The following is a 12883-nucleotide window of genomic DNA, read 5'->3' as shown; positions in this document are numbered from 1 at the left end:
ATACATGTGATAAACTCCCCCCCCCCCAGTTTTTTCATCCCACTAAAAGCCCTGTTCTTGCCCCCCACCCCACGTAGCATCGTATTGTTCACCAGGATAACCCCACCGTGCAGAGGACCAGAGCATCACATATGACGCAAGATATGGTTGGGGGCTGCTATGAAGAGGGGAGAGGAACGACTGTAAACCCCGAATCACCTTGAAGGTTTCAGGTGATGTCTGTACCCCAGACCCCCATCCTCAGCCGGCTGGGACAGACTCCACCGCACACATGCTCATGCAGGAGGTAAGAGCAGAGCCTAGGCCAGGAATCAGGCACACAGGTTGTACAGACTGACAAAAACGCATGGGAGGGACAGGTATCCTGGGAGGGATGGACACAAATGATGATCAGTTGTTGTTCAGTCTTAGAACGCCAGTTTTGTAAGGACAAGGGGTACACCGAACAGTTCACCTGGCGATGGTTGCTTTGATTGGGTTTTTACAAAGGGTAATTCCATGATAAACGGCAAATAATTGAGGAGAACTTGTGAAGGTAATAGCTCTGCTCAGGTAGAAATACAGTGCCCTCGCCATAGCCATATTGTTGTCAAGGTGATAATTGAAAGACACATTTCGAACAAACAAAGACACTGTGGAGTACACCCCCTCCCTCTGTAAAGCTCTGCAGGATTTTACTGGAGTGGACAGTGTTTCATTCCTGACTTTCTGTGCGATGTGGACATTTTCTAGAGCAATGCATTTGCCAGTTTTGCATAGAGAACTTTCAGAAGAGTTATACAATAGGCTACGTGGGGGTACATTTTGTAGTATGTGGTACACTTTAAAGCATAGATACATGGCAGGTGGACACAAGCTTGTTGTTGTAGGAGTGAAAGGGTCCCAGCCTCATACAGGCTGAGAGAGTGACCCCCTTGTCCAGTTTGTAGCTCATAGCATCAAAAAGTCAAATTAGGAGGGCTAGTCAGTCATAGCTTGTCAGTCATGGCCAGCTAGTGATGGAGCTGATGTACCACTTCTTTCTAGCTCCTCATACTAGTGTTCAACCTAGCGCCTGGAGAGAGAGAGAAGGGAACCTCTACAGCTGGGGCCCCTAAGATCTTCCCCGTGCTTTAGTCTCTTAAATGTATAATGTTTGTCCAGATGGGACCAACGATTAGCAGAGATTTCTGGCTGTAGCACAGAGAGATGGAATATCTTGGAGGTAGTTGTGGCCTTTGACCCAGGAAGCTTTTCACACAATGCAGAAGTTTGGAAGTTGAACCTGAATTCAACAGGGAGCCACTGGACAGCTTCTAATGCTGGTCATGTGGTGATGACTCATGGATGAAGGCACACCCTGGCTAACCCATCTGAACTCCTTGGGGTTTGGGAATTCTTTTTTTGGGACACCAATTTAGACCAGAGCACAAGTAAGCTCTACTTGGTGGTCAGTTTGTATCTTAGTATCACTGATAATCACCACAGGGGCCCTCACACTTCCTTAGCCTGGTATCACTGATATGACCTTCAGTCTCCCTCACAAGTTGCAGAACTAACAGGCAGCCTCACTTCTCCTGTACCCGGGCATCAATGACGTCATCCGCAGGCAACTCACCCCTACTGTACCTGTGCATAACTGATATTACCCTGACAACTTCTATACCACTCCAGGACTAGTATCACCACAGAGAGCCTCTCTTCTCCTGTACCATGCATCAGTGACCTCACCCAGAGGAAACTCACCCCTACTGAACTGGTATGTCACTGATATCACCCGAAAGACCTTCACTGACATCTGTGTCATTCACCCTCACACCTTCTATATCTCTCAAGGACTGGTATCACCCTCAGGACCCTCATACCTCATATACCTGTACATCAGTGACCTCACCCAGAGGAAACTCGCCCCTACTGTTCCGGTACATCACTGATATCACCCGAAAGGCCCTGACTGATATCACCCTCAATCACCCTCACACCTTCTATATCTCTCCAGGACTGGTATCACCCACAGGCAGCCTCACGTCTCCTGTACCGGGCATCAGTGACCTCACCCAAAGGAAACTCACCCCTACTGAACTGGTATGTCACTGATATCACCCGAAAGACCCTCACTGACATCTCTGTCATTCACCCTCACACCTTCTATATCTCTCCAGGACTGGTATCACCCTCAGGACCCTCATACCTCATATACCTGTACATCAGTGACCTCACCCAGAGGAAACTCACCCCTACTGTACGTCACTGATATCACCCGAAAGACCCTCACTGACATCTCTGTCATTCACCCTCACACCTTCTATATCTCTCAAGGACTGGTATCACCCTCAGGACCCTCATACCTCATATACCTGTACATCAGTGACCTCACCCAGAGGAAACTCACCCCTACTGAACTGGTATGTCACTGATATCACCCGAAAGACCCTCACTGACATCTCTGTCATTCACCCTCACACCTTCTATATCTCTCCAGGACTGGTATCACCCTCAGGACCCTCATACCTCATATACCTGTACATCAGTGACCTCACCCAGAGGAAACTCACCCCTACTGAACTGGTACGTCACTGATATCACCCGAAAGACCCTCACTGACATCTCTGTCATTCACCCTCACACCTTCTATATCTCTCCAGGACTGGTATCACCCTCAGGACCCTCATACCTCATATACCTGTACATCAGTGACCTCACCCAAAGGAAACTCACCCCTACTGTACGTCACTGATATCACCCGAAAGACCCTCACTGACATCTCTGTCATTCACCCTCACACCTTCTATATCTCTTCAGCACTGGTATCACCCTCAGGCAGCCTCACGTCTCTTGTACCGTGCATCAGTGACCTCACCCAGAGGAAACTCACCCCTACTGAACTGGTATGTCACTGATATCACCTGAAAGACCCTCACTGACATCTCTGTCATTCACCCTCACACCTTCTATATCTCTCCAGGACTGGTATCACCCACAGGCAGCCTCACGTCTCCTGTACCGTGCATCAGTGACCTCACCCAAAGGAAACTCACCCCTACTGAACTGGTACGTCACTGATATCACCTGAAAGACCCTCACTGACATCTGTGTCATTCACCCTCACACCTTCTATATCTCTCCAGGACTGGTATCACCCTCAGGACCCTCATACCTCATATACCTGTACATCAGTGACCTCACCCAAAGGAAACTCACCCCTACTGAACTGGTACGTCACTGATATCACCCGAAAGACCCTCACTGACATCTCTGTCATTCACCCTCACACCTTCTATATCTCTCCAGGACTGGTATCACCCTCAGGACCCTCATACCTCATATACCTGTACATCAGTGACCTCACCCAGAGGAAACTCACCCCTACTGAACTGGTATGTCACTGATATCACCTGAAAGACCCTCACTGACATCTGTGTCATTCACCCTCACACCTTCTATATCTCTCCAGGACTGGTATCACCCACAGGCAGCCTCACGTCTCCTGTACCGGGCATCAGTGACCTCACCCAGAGGAAACTCACCCCTACTGAACTGGTACGTCACTGATATCACCCGAAAGACCCTCACTGACATCTCTGTCATTCACCCTCACACCTTCTATATCTCTCCAGGACTGGTATCACCCACAGGCAGCCTCACGTCTCCTGTACCGGGCATCAGTGACCTCACCCAAAGGAAACTCACCCCTACTGAACTGGTATGTCACTGATATCACCTGAAAGACCCTCACTGACATCTCTGTCATTCACCCTCACACCTTCTATATCTCTCCAGGACTGGTATCACCCACAGGCAGCCTCACGTCTCCTGTACCGGGCATCAGTGACCTCACCCAAAGGAAACTCACCCCTACTGTACGTCACTGATATCACCTGAAAGACCCTCACTGACATCTCTGTCATTCACCCTCACACCTTCTATATCTCTCCAGGACTGGTATCACCCTCAGGACCCTCATACCTCATATACCTGTACATCAGTGACCTCACCCAGAGGAAACTCACCCCTACCGAACTGGTACGTAACTGATATCACCTGAAAGGCCCTGACTGACATCTCTGTCATTCACCCTCACACCTTCTATATCTCTCCAGGACTGGTATCACCCTCAGGCAGCCTCACGTCTCCTGTACCGGGCATCAGTGACCTCACCCAGAGGAAACTCACCCCTACTGAACTGGTACGTCACTGATATCACCCGAAAGGCCCTGACTGATATCACCCTCAATCACCCTCATACCTTCTATATCTCTCCAGCACTGATGTTACCCACAGGCAGCCTCACGTCTCCTGTACCGTGCATCAGTGACCTCACCCAAAGGAAACTCACCCCTACTGTTCCGGTACGTCACTGATATCACCCGAAAGACCCTCACTGACATCTGTGTCATTCACCCTCACACCTTTTATATCTCTCCAGGACTGGTATCACCCTCAGGCAGCCTCACGTCTCCTGTACCGTGCATCAGTGACCTCACCCAAAGGAAACTCACCCCTACTGAACTGGTACGTCACTGATATCACCCGAAAGACCCTCACTGACATCTCTGTCATTCACTCTCACACCTTCTATATCTCTCCAGGACTGGTATCACCCACAGGCAGCCTCACGTCTCCTGTACCGTGCATCAGTGACCTCACCCAGAGGAAACTCACCCCTACTGTACGTCACTGATATCACCCGAAAGACCCTCACTGACATCTCTATCATTCACCCTCACACCTTCTATATCTCTCAAGGACTGGTATCACCCACAGGCAGCCTCACGTCTCCTGTACCATGCATCAATGGCCTCACCCAGAGGAAACTCACCCCTACTGTTCCGGTACGTCACTGATATCACCCGAAAGGCCCTGACTGACATCTCTGTCATTCACCCTCACACCTTCTATATCTCTCAAGGACTGGTATCACCCTCAGGACCCTCATACCTCATATACCTGTACATCAGTGACCTCACCCAGAGGAAACTCACCCCTACTGAACTGGTACGTCACTGATATCACCCGAAAGACCCTCACTGACATCTCTGTCATTCACCCTCACACCTTCTATATCTCTTCAGCACTGGTATCACCACAGGCAGCCTCACGTCTCCTGTACCGTGCATCAGTGACCTCACCCAGAGGAAACTCACCCCTACTGAACTGGTACGTCACTGATATCACCCGAAAGACCCTCACTGACATCTCTGTCATTCACCCTCACACCTTCTATATCTCTCCAGGACTGGTATCACCCACAGGCAGCCTCACGTCTCCTGTACCGGGCATCAGTGACCTCACCCAGAGGAAACTCACCCCTACTGAACTGGTACGTCACTGATATCACCCGAAAGACCCTCACTGACATCTCTGTCATTCACCCTCACACCTTCTATATCTCTCAAGGACTGGTATCACCCTCAGGACCCTCATACCTCATATACCTGTACATCAGTGACCTCACCCAAAGGAAACTCACCCCTACTGAACTGGTACGTCACTGATATCACCCGAAAGACCCTCACTGACATCTGTGTCATTCACCCTCACACCTTCTATATCTCTCCAGGACTGGTATCACCCACAGGGAGCCTCACGTCTCCTGTACCGTGCATCAGTGACCTCACCCAAAGGAAACTCACCCCTACTGTACGTCACTGATATCACCCGAAAGACCCTCACTGACATCTGTGTCATTCACCCTCACACCTTCTATATCTCTCCAGGACTGGTATCACCCACAGGCAGCCTCACGTCTCCTGTACCGTGCATCAGTGACCTCACCCAAAGGAAACTCACCCCTACTGAACTGGTACGTCACTGATATCACCTGAAAGACCCTGACTGACATCTCTGTCATTCACCCGCACACCTTCTATATCTCTCCAGGACTGGTATCACCCTCAGGACCCTCATACCTCATATACCTGTACATCAGTGACCTCACCCAAAGGAAACTCACCCCTACTGTACGTCACTGATATCAACTGAAAGACCCTCACTGACATCTCTGTCATTCACCCTCACACCTTCTATATCTCTCCAGGACTGGTATCACCCTCAGGCAGCCTCACGTCTCCTGTACCGTGCATCAGTGACCTCACCCAGAGGAAACTCACCCCTACTGAACTGGTATGTCACTGATATCACCTGAAAGACCCTCACTGACATCTCTGTCATTCACCCTCACACCTTCTATATCTCTCCAGGACTGGTATCACCCACAGGCAGCCTCACGTCTCCTGTACCGGGCATCAGTGACCTCACCCAAAGGAAACTCACCCCTACTGAACTGGTATGTCACTGATATCACCGGAAAGGCCCTCACTGACATCTCTATCATTCACCCTCACACCTTCTATATCTCTCCGGGACTGGTATCACCCTCAGGACCCTCATACCTCATATACCTGTACATCAGTGACCTCACCCAGAGGAAACTCACCCCTACTGTTCCGGTACGTCACTGATATCACCCGAAAGACCCTCACTGACATCTGTGTCATTCACCCTCACACCTTCTATATCTCTCCAGGACTGGTATCACCCTCAGGCAGCCTCACGTCTCCTGTACCGGGCATCAATGGCCTCACCCAGAGGAAACTCACCCCTACTGAACTGGTATGTCACTGATATCACCTGAAAGACCCTCACTGACATCTGTGTCATTCACCCTCACACCTTCTATATCTCTCCAGGACTGGTATCACCCTCAGGCAGCCTCACGTCTCCTGTACCGGGCATCAGTGACCTCACCCAAAGGAAACTCACCCCTACTGTACGTCACTGATATCACCCGAAAGACCCTCACTGACATCTGTGTCATTCACCCTCACACCTTCTATATCTCTCCAGGACTGGTATCACCCACAGGCAGCCTCACGTCTCCTGTACCGGGCATCAGTGACCTCACCCAGAGGAAACTCACCCCTACTGTACGTCACTGATATCACCCGAAAGACCCTCACTGACATCTCTGTCATTCACCCGCACACCTTCTATATCTCTCCAGGACTGGTATCACCCTCAGGACCCTCATACCTCATATACCTGTACATCAGTGACCTCACCCAAAGGAAACTCACCCCTACTGTACGTCACTGATATCAACTGAAAGACCCTCACTGACATCTCTGTCATTCACCCTCACACCTTCTATATCTCTCAAGGACTGGTATCACCCTCAGGACCCTCATACCTCATATACCTGTACATCAGTGACCTCACCCAAAGGAAACTCACCCCTACTGAACTGGTACGTCACTGATATCACCCGAAAGACCCTCACTGACATCTCTGTCATTCACCCTCACACCTTCTATATCTCTCCAGGACTGGTATCACCCACAGGACCCTCATACCTCATATACCTGTACATCAGTGACCTCACCCAAAGGAAACTCACCCCTACTGAACTGGTATGTCACTGATATCACCTGAAAGACCCTCACTGACATCTCTATCATTCACCCTCACACCTTCTATATCTCTCCAGGACTGGTATCACCCACAGGCAGCCTCACGTCTCCTGTACCGGGCATCAGTGACCTCACCCAAAGGAAACTCACCCCTACTGTACGTCACTGATATCACCCGAAAGACCCTCACTGACATCTCTATCATTCACCCTCACACCTTCTATATCTCTCCAGGACTGGTATCACCCTCAGGACCCTCATACCTCATATACCTGTACATCAGTGACCTCACCCAGAGGAAACTCACCCCTACTGAACTGGTATGTCACTGATATCACCTGAAAGACCCTCACTGACATCTGTGTCATTCACCCTCACACCTTCTATATCTCTCAAGGACTGGTATCACCCACAGGCAGCCTCACGTCTCCTGTACCGGGCATCAATGGCCTCACCCAGAGGAAACTCACCCCTACTGTACGTCACTGATATCACCCGAAAGACCCTCACTGACATCTCTGTCATTCACCCGCACACCTTCTATATCTCTCCAGGACTGGTATCACCCTCAGGACCCTCATACCTCATATACCTGTACATCAGTGACCTCACCCAAAGGAAACTCACCCCTACTGTACGTCACTGATATCAACTGAAAGACCCTCACTGACATCTCTGTCATTCACCCTCACACCTTCTATATCTCTCAAGGACTGGTATCACCCTCAGGACCCTCATACCTCATATACCTGTACATCAGTGACCTCACCCAAAGGAAACTCACCCCTACTGAACTGGTACGTCACTGATATCACCCGAAAGACCCTCACTGACATCTCTGTCATTCACCCTCACACCTTCTATATCTCTCCAGGACTGGTATCACCCACAGGACCCTCATACCTCATATACCTGTACATCAGTGACCTCACCCAAAGGAAACTCACCCCTACTGAACTGGTATGTCACTGATATCACCTGAAAGACCCTCACTGACATCTCTATCATTCACCCTCACACCTTCTATATCTCTCCAGGACTGGTATCACCCACAGGCAGCCTCACGTCTCCTGTACCGGGCATCAGTGACCTCACCCAAAGGAAACTCACCCCTACTGTACGTCACTGATATCACCCGAAAGACCCTCACTGACATCTCTATCATTCACCCTCACACCTTCTATATCTCTCCAGGACTGGTATCACCCTCAGGACCCTCATACCTCATATACCTGTACATCAGTGACCTCACCCAGAGGAAACTCACCCCTACTGAACTGGTATGTCACTGATATCACCTGAAAGACCCTCACTGACATCTGTGTCATTCACCCTCACACCTTCTATATCTCTCAAGGACTGGTATCACCCACAGGCAGCCTCACGTCTCCTGTACCGGGCATCAATGGCCTCACCCAGAGGAAACTCACCCCTACTGTACGTCACTGATATCACCCGAAAGACCCTCACTGACATCTCTGTCATTCACCCTCACACCTTCTATATCTCTCCAGGACTGGTATCACCCTCAGGACCCTCATACCTCATATACCTGTACATCAGTGACCTCACCCAGAGGAAACTCACCCCTACTGAACTGGTATGTCACTGATATCACCTGAAAGACCCTCACTGACATCTGTGTCATTCACCCTCACACCTTCTATATCTCTCCAGGACTGGTATCACCCACAGGCAGCCTCACGTCTCCTGTACCGGGCATCAGTGACCTCACCCAGAGGAAACTCACCCCTACTGAACTGGTACGTCACTGATATCACCCGAAAGACCCTCACTGACATCTCTGTCATTCACCCTCACACCTTCTATATCTCTCCAGGACTGGTATCACCCACAGGCAGCCTCACGTCTCCTGTACCGGGCATCAGTGACCTCACCCAAAGGAAACTCACCCCTACTGAACTGGTATGTCACTGATATCACCTGAAAGACCCTCACTGACATCTCTGTCATTCACCCTCACACCTTCTATATCTCTCCAGGACTGGTATCACCCACAGGCAGCCTCACGTCTCCTGTACCGGGCATCAGTGACCTCACCCAAAGGAAACTCACCCCTACTGTACGTCACTGATATCACCTGAAAGACCCTCACTGACATCTCTGTCATTCACCCTCACACCTTCTATATCTCTCCAGGACTGGTATCACCCTCAGGACCCTCATACCTCATATACCTGTACATCAGTGACCTCACCCAGAGGAAACTCACCCCTACTGAACTGGTACGTAACTGATATCACCTGAAAGGCCCTGACTGACATCTCTGTCATTCACCCTCACACCTTCTATATCTCTCCAGGACAGGTATCACCCTCAGGCAGCCTCACGTCTCCTGTACCGGGCATCAGTGACCTCACCCAGAGGAAACTCACCCCTACTGAACTGGTACGTCACTGATATCACCCGAAAGGCCCTGACTGATATCACCCTCAATCACCCTCATACCTTCTATATCTCTCCAGCACTGATGTTACCCACAGGCAGCCTCACGTCTCCTGTACCGTGCATCAGTGACCTCACCCAAAGGAAACTCACCCCTACTGTTCCGGTACGTCACTGATATCACCCGAAAGACCCTCACTGACATCTGTGTCATTCACCCTCACACCTTTTATATCTCTCCAGGACTGGTATCACCCTCAGGCAGCCTCACGTCTCCTGTACCGTGCATCAGTGACCTCACCCAAAGGAAACTCACCCCTACTGAACTGGTACGTCACTGATATCACCCGAAAGACCCTCACTGACATCTCTGTCATTCACCCTCACACCTTCTATATCTCTCCAGGACTGGTATCACCCACAGGCAGCCTCACGTCTCCTGTACCGTGCATCAGTGACCTCACCCAGAGGAAACTCACCCCTACTGTACGTCACTGATATCACCCGAAAGACCCTCACTGACATCTCTATCATTCACCCTCACACCTTCTATATCTCTCAAGGACTGGTATCACCCACAGGCAGCCTCACGTCTCCTGTACCATGCATCAATGGCCTCACCCAGAGGAAACTCACCCCTACTGTTCCGGTACGTCACTGATATCACCCGAAAGGCCCTGACTGACATCTCTGTCATTCACCCTCACACCTTCTATATCTCTCAAGGACTGGTATCACCCTCAGGACCCTCATACCTCATATACCTGTACATCAGTGACCTCACCCAGAGGAAACTCACCCCTACTGAACTGGTACGTCACTGATATCACCCGAAAGACCCTCACTGACATCTCTGTCATTCACCCTCACACCTTCTATATCACTTCAGCACTGGTATCACCACAGGCAGCCTCACGTCTCCTGTACCGTGCATCAGTGACCTCACCCAGAGGAAACTCACCCCTACTGAACTGGTACGTCACTGATATCACCCGAAAGACCCTCACTGACATCTCTGTCATTCACCCTCACACCTTCTATATCTCTCCAGGACTGGTATCACCCACAGGCAGCCTCACGTCTCCTGTACCGGGCATCAGTGACCTCACCCAGAGGAAACTCACCCCTACTGAACTGGTACGTCACTGATATCACCCGAAAGACCCTCACTGACATCTCTGTCATTCACCCTCACACCTTCTATATCTCTCAAGGACTGGTATCACCCTCAGGACCCTCATACCTCATATACCTGTACATCAGTGACCTCACCCAAAGGAAACTCACCCCTACTGAACTGGTACGTCACTGATATCACCCGAAAGACCCTCACTGACATCTGTGTCATTCACCCTCACACCTTCTATATCTCTCCAGGACTGGTATCACCCACAGGGAGCCTCACGTCTCCTGTACCGTGCATCAGTGACCTCACCCAAAGGAAACTCACCCCTACTGTACGTCACTGATATCACCCGAAAGACCCTCACTGACATCTGTGTCATTCACCCTCACACCTTCTATATCTCTCCAGGACTGGTATCACCCACAGGCAGCCTCACGTCTCCTGTACCGTGCATCAGTGACCTCACCCAAAGGAAACTCACCCCTACTGAACTGGTACGTCACTGATATCACCTGAAAGACCCTGACTGACATCTCTGTCATTCACCCGCACACCTTCTATATCTCTCCAGGACTGGTATCACCCTCAGGACCCTCATACCTCATATACCTGTACATCAGTGACCTCACCCAAAGGAAACTCACCCCTACTGTACGTCACTGATATCAACTGAAAGACCCTCACTGACATCTCTGTCATTCACCCTCACACCTTCTATATCTCTCCAGGACTGGTATCACCCTCAGGCAGCCTCACGTCTCCTGTACCGTGCATCAGTGACCTCACCCAGAGGAAACTCACCCCTACTGAACTGGTATGTCACTGATATCACCTGAAAGACCCTCACTGACATCTCTGTCATTCACCCTCACACCTTCTATATCTCTCCAGGACTGGTATCACCCACAGGCAGCCTCACGTCTCCTGTACCGGGCATCAGTGACCTCACCCAAAGGAAACTCACCCCTACTGAACTGGTATGTCACTGATATCACCGGAAAGGCCCTCACTGACATCTCTATCATTCACCCTCACACCTTCTATATCTCTCCGGGACTGGTATCACCCTCAGGACCCTCATACCTCATATACCTGTACATCAGTGACCTCACCCAGAGGAAACTCACCCCTACTGTTCCGGTACGTCACTGATATCACCCGAAAGACCCTCACTGACATCTGTGTCATTCACCCTCACACCTTCTATATCTCTCCAGGACTGGTATCACCCTCAGGCAGCCTCACGTCTCCTGTACCGGGCATCAATGGCCTCACCCAGAGGAAACTCACCCCTACTGAACTGGTATGTCACTGATATCACCTGAAAGACCCTCACTGACATCTGTGTCATTCACCCTCACACCTTCTATATCTCTCCAGGACTGGTATCACCCTCAGGCAGCCTCACGTCTCCTGTACCGGGCATCAGTGACCTCACCCAAAGGAAACTCACCCCTACTGTACGTCACTGATATCACCCGAAAGACCCTCACTGACATCTGTGTCATTCACCCTCACACCTTCTATATCTCTCCAGGACTGGTATCACCCACAGGCAGCCTCACGTCTCCTGTACCGGGCATCAGTGACCTCACCCAGAGGAAACTCACCCCTACTGTACGTCACTGATATCACCCGAAAGACCCTCACTGACATCTCTGTCATTCACCCTCACACCTTCTATATCTCTCAAGGACTGGTATCACCCTCAGGACCCTCATACCTCATATACCTGTACATCAGTGACCTCACCCAAAGGAAACTCACCCCTACTGAACTGGTACGTCACTGATATCACCCGAAAGACCCTCACTGACATCTCTGTCATTCACCCTCACACCTTCTATATCTCTCCAGGACTGGTATCACCCACAGGACCCTCATACCTCATATACCTGTACATCAGTGACCTCACCCAAAGGAAACTCACCCCTACTGAACTGGTATGTCACTGATATCACCT

General features: G+C 50.5%; 1 protein-coding gene across 2 annotated transcripts in view; it reads right to left on the bottom strand.

The window, feature by feature from the left end:
• The window catches only part of RFTN1 (raftlin, lipid raft linker 1), a 282797-nt gene that overhangs the window by 85695 nt on the left and 184219 nt on the right, over positions 1 to 12883 (bottom strand). The window lies entirely within an intron of this gene.

This window comes from Pleurodeles waltl, chromosome 10 (genome assembly GCF_031143425.1).
Source record: "Pleurodeles waltl isolate 20211129_DDA chromosome 10, aPleWal1.hap1.20221129, whole genome shotgun sequence".
Taxonomy (NCBI): Eukaryota; Metazoa; Chordata; class Amphibia; order Caudata; family Salamandridae; genus Pleurodeles; species Pleurodeles waltl.
Note: the sequence above shows the minus strand (reverse complement) of the source record. Positions and strands in the feature narration are given on the sequence as shown.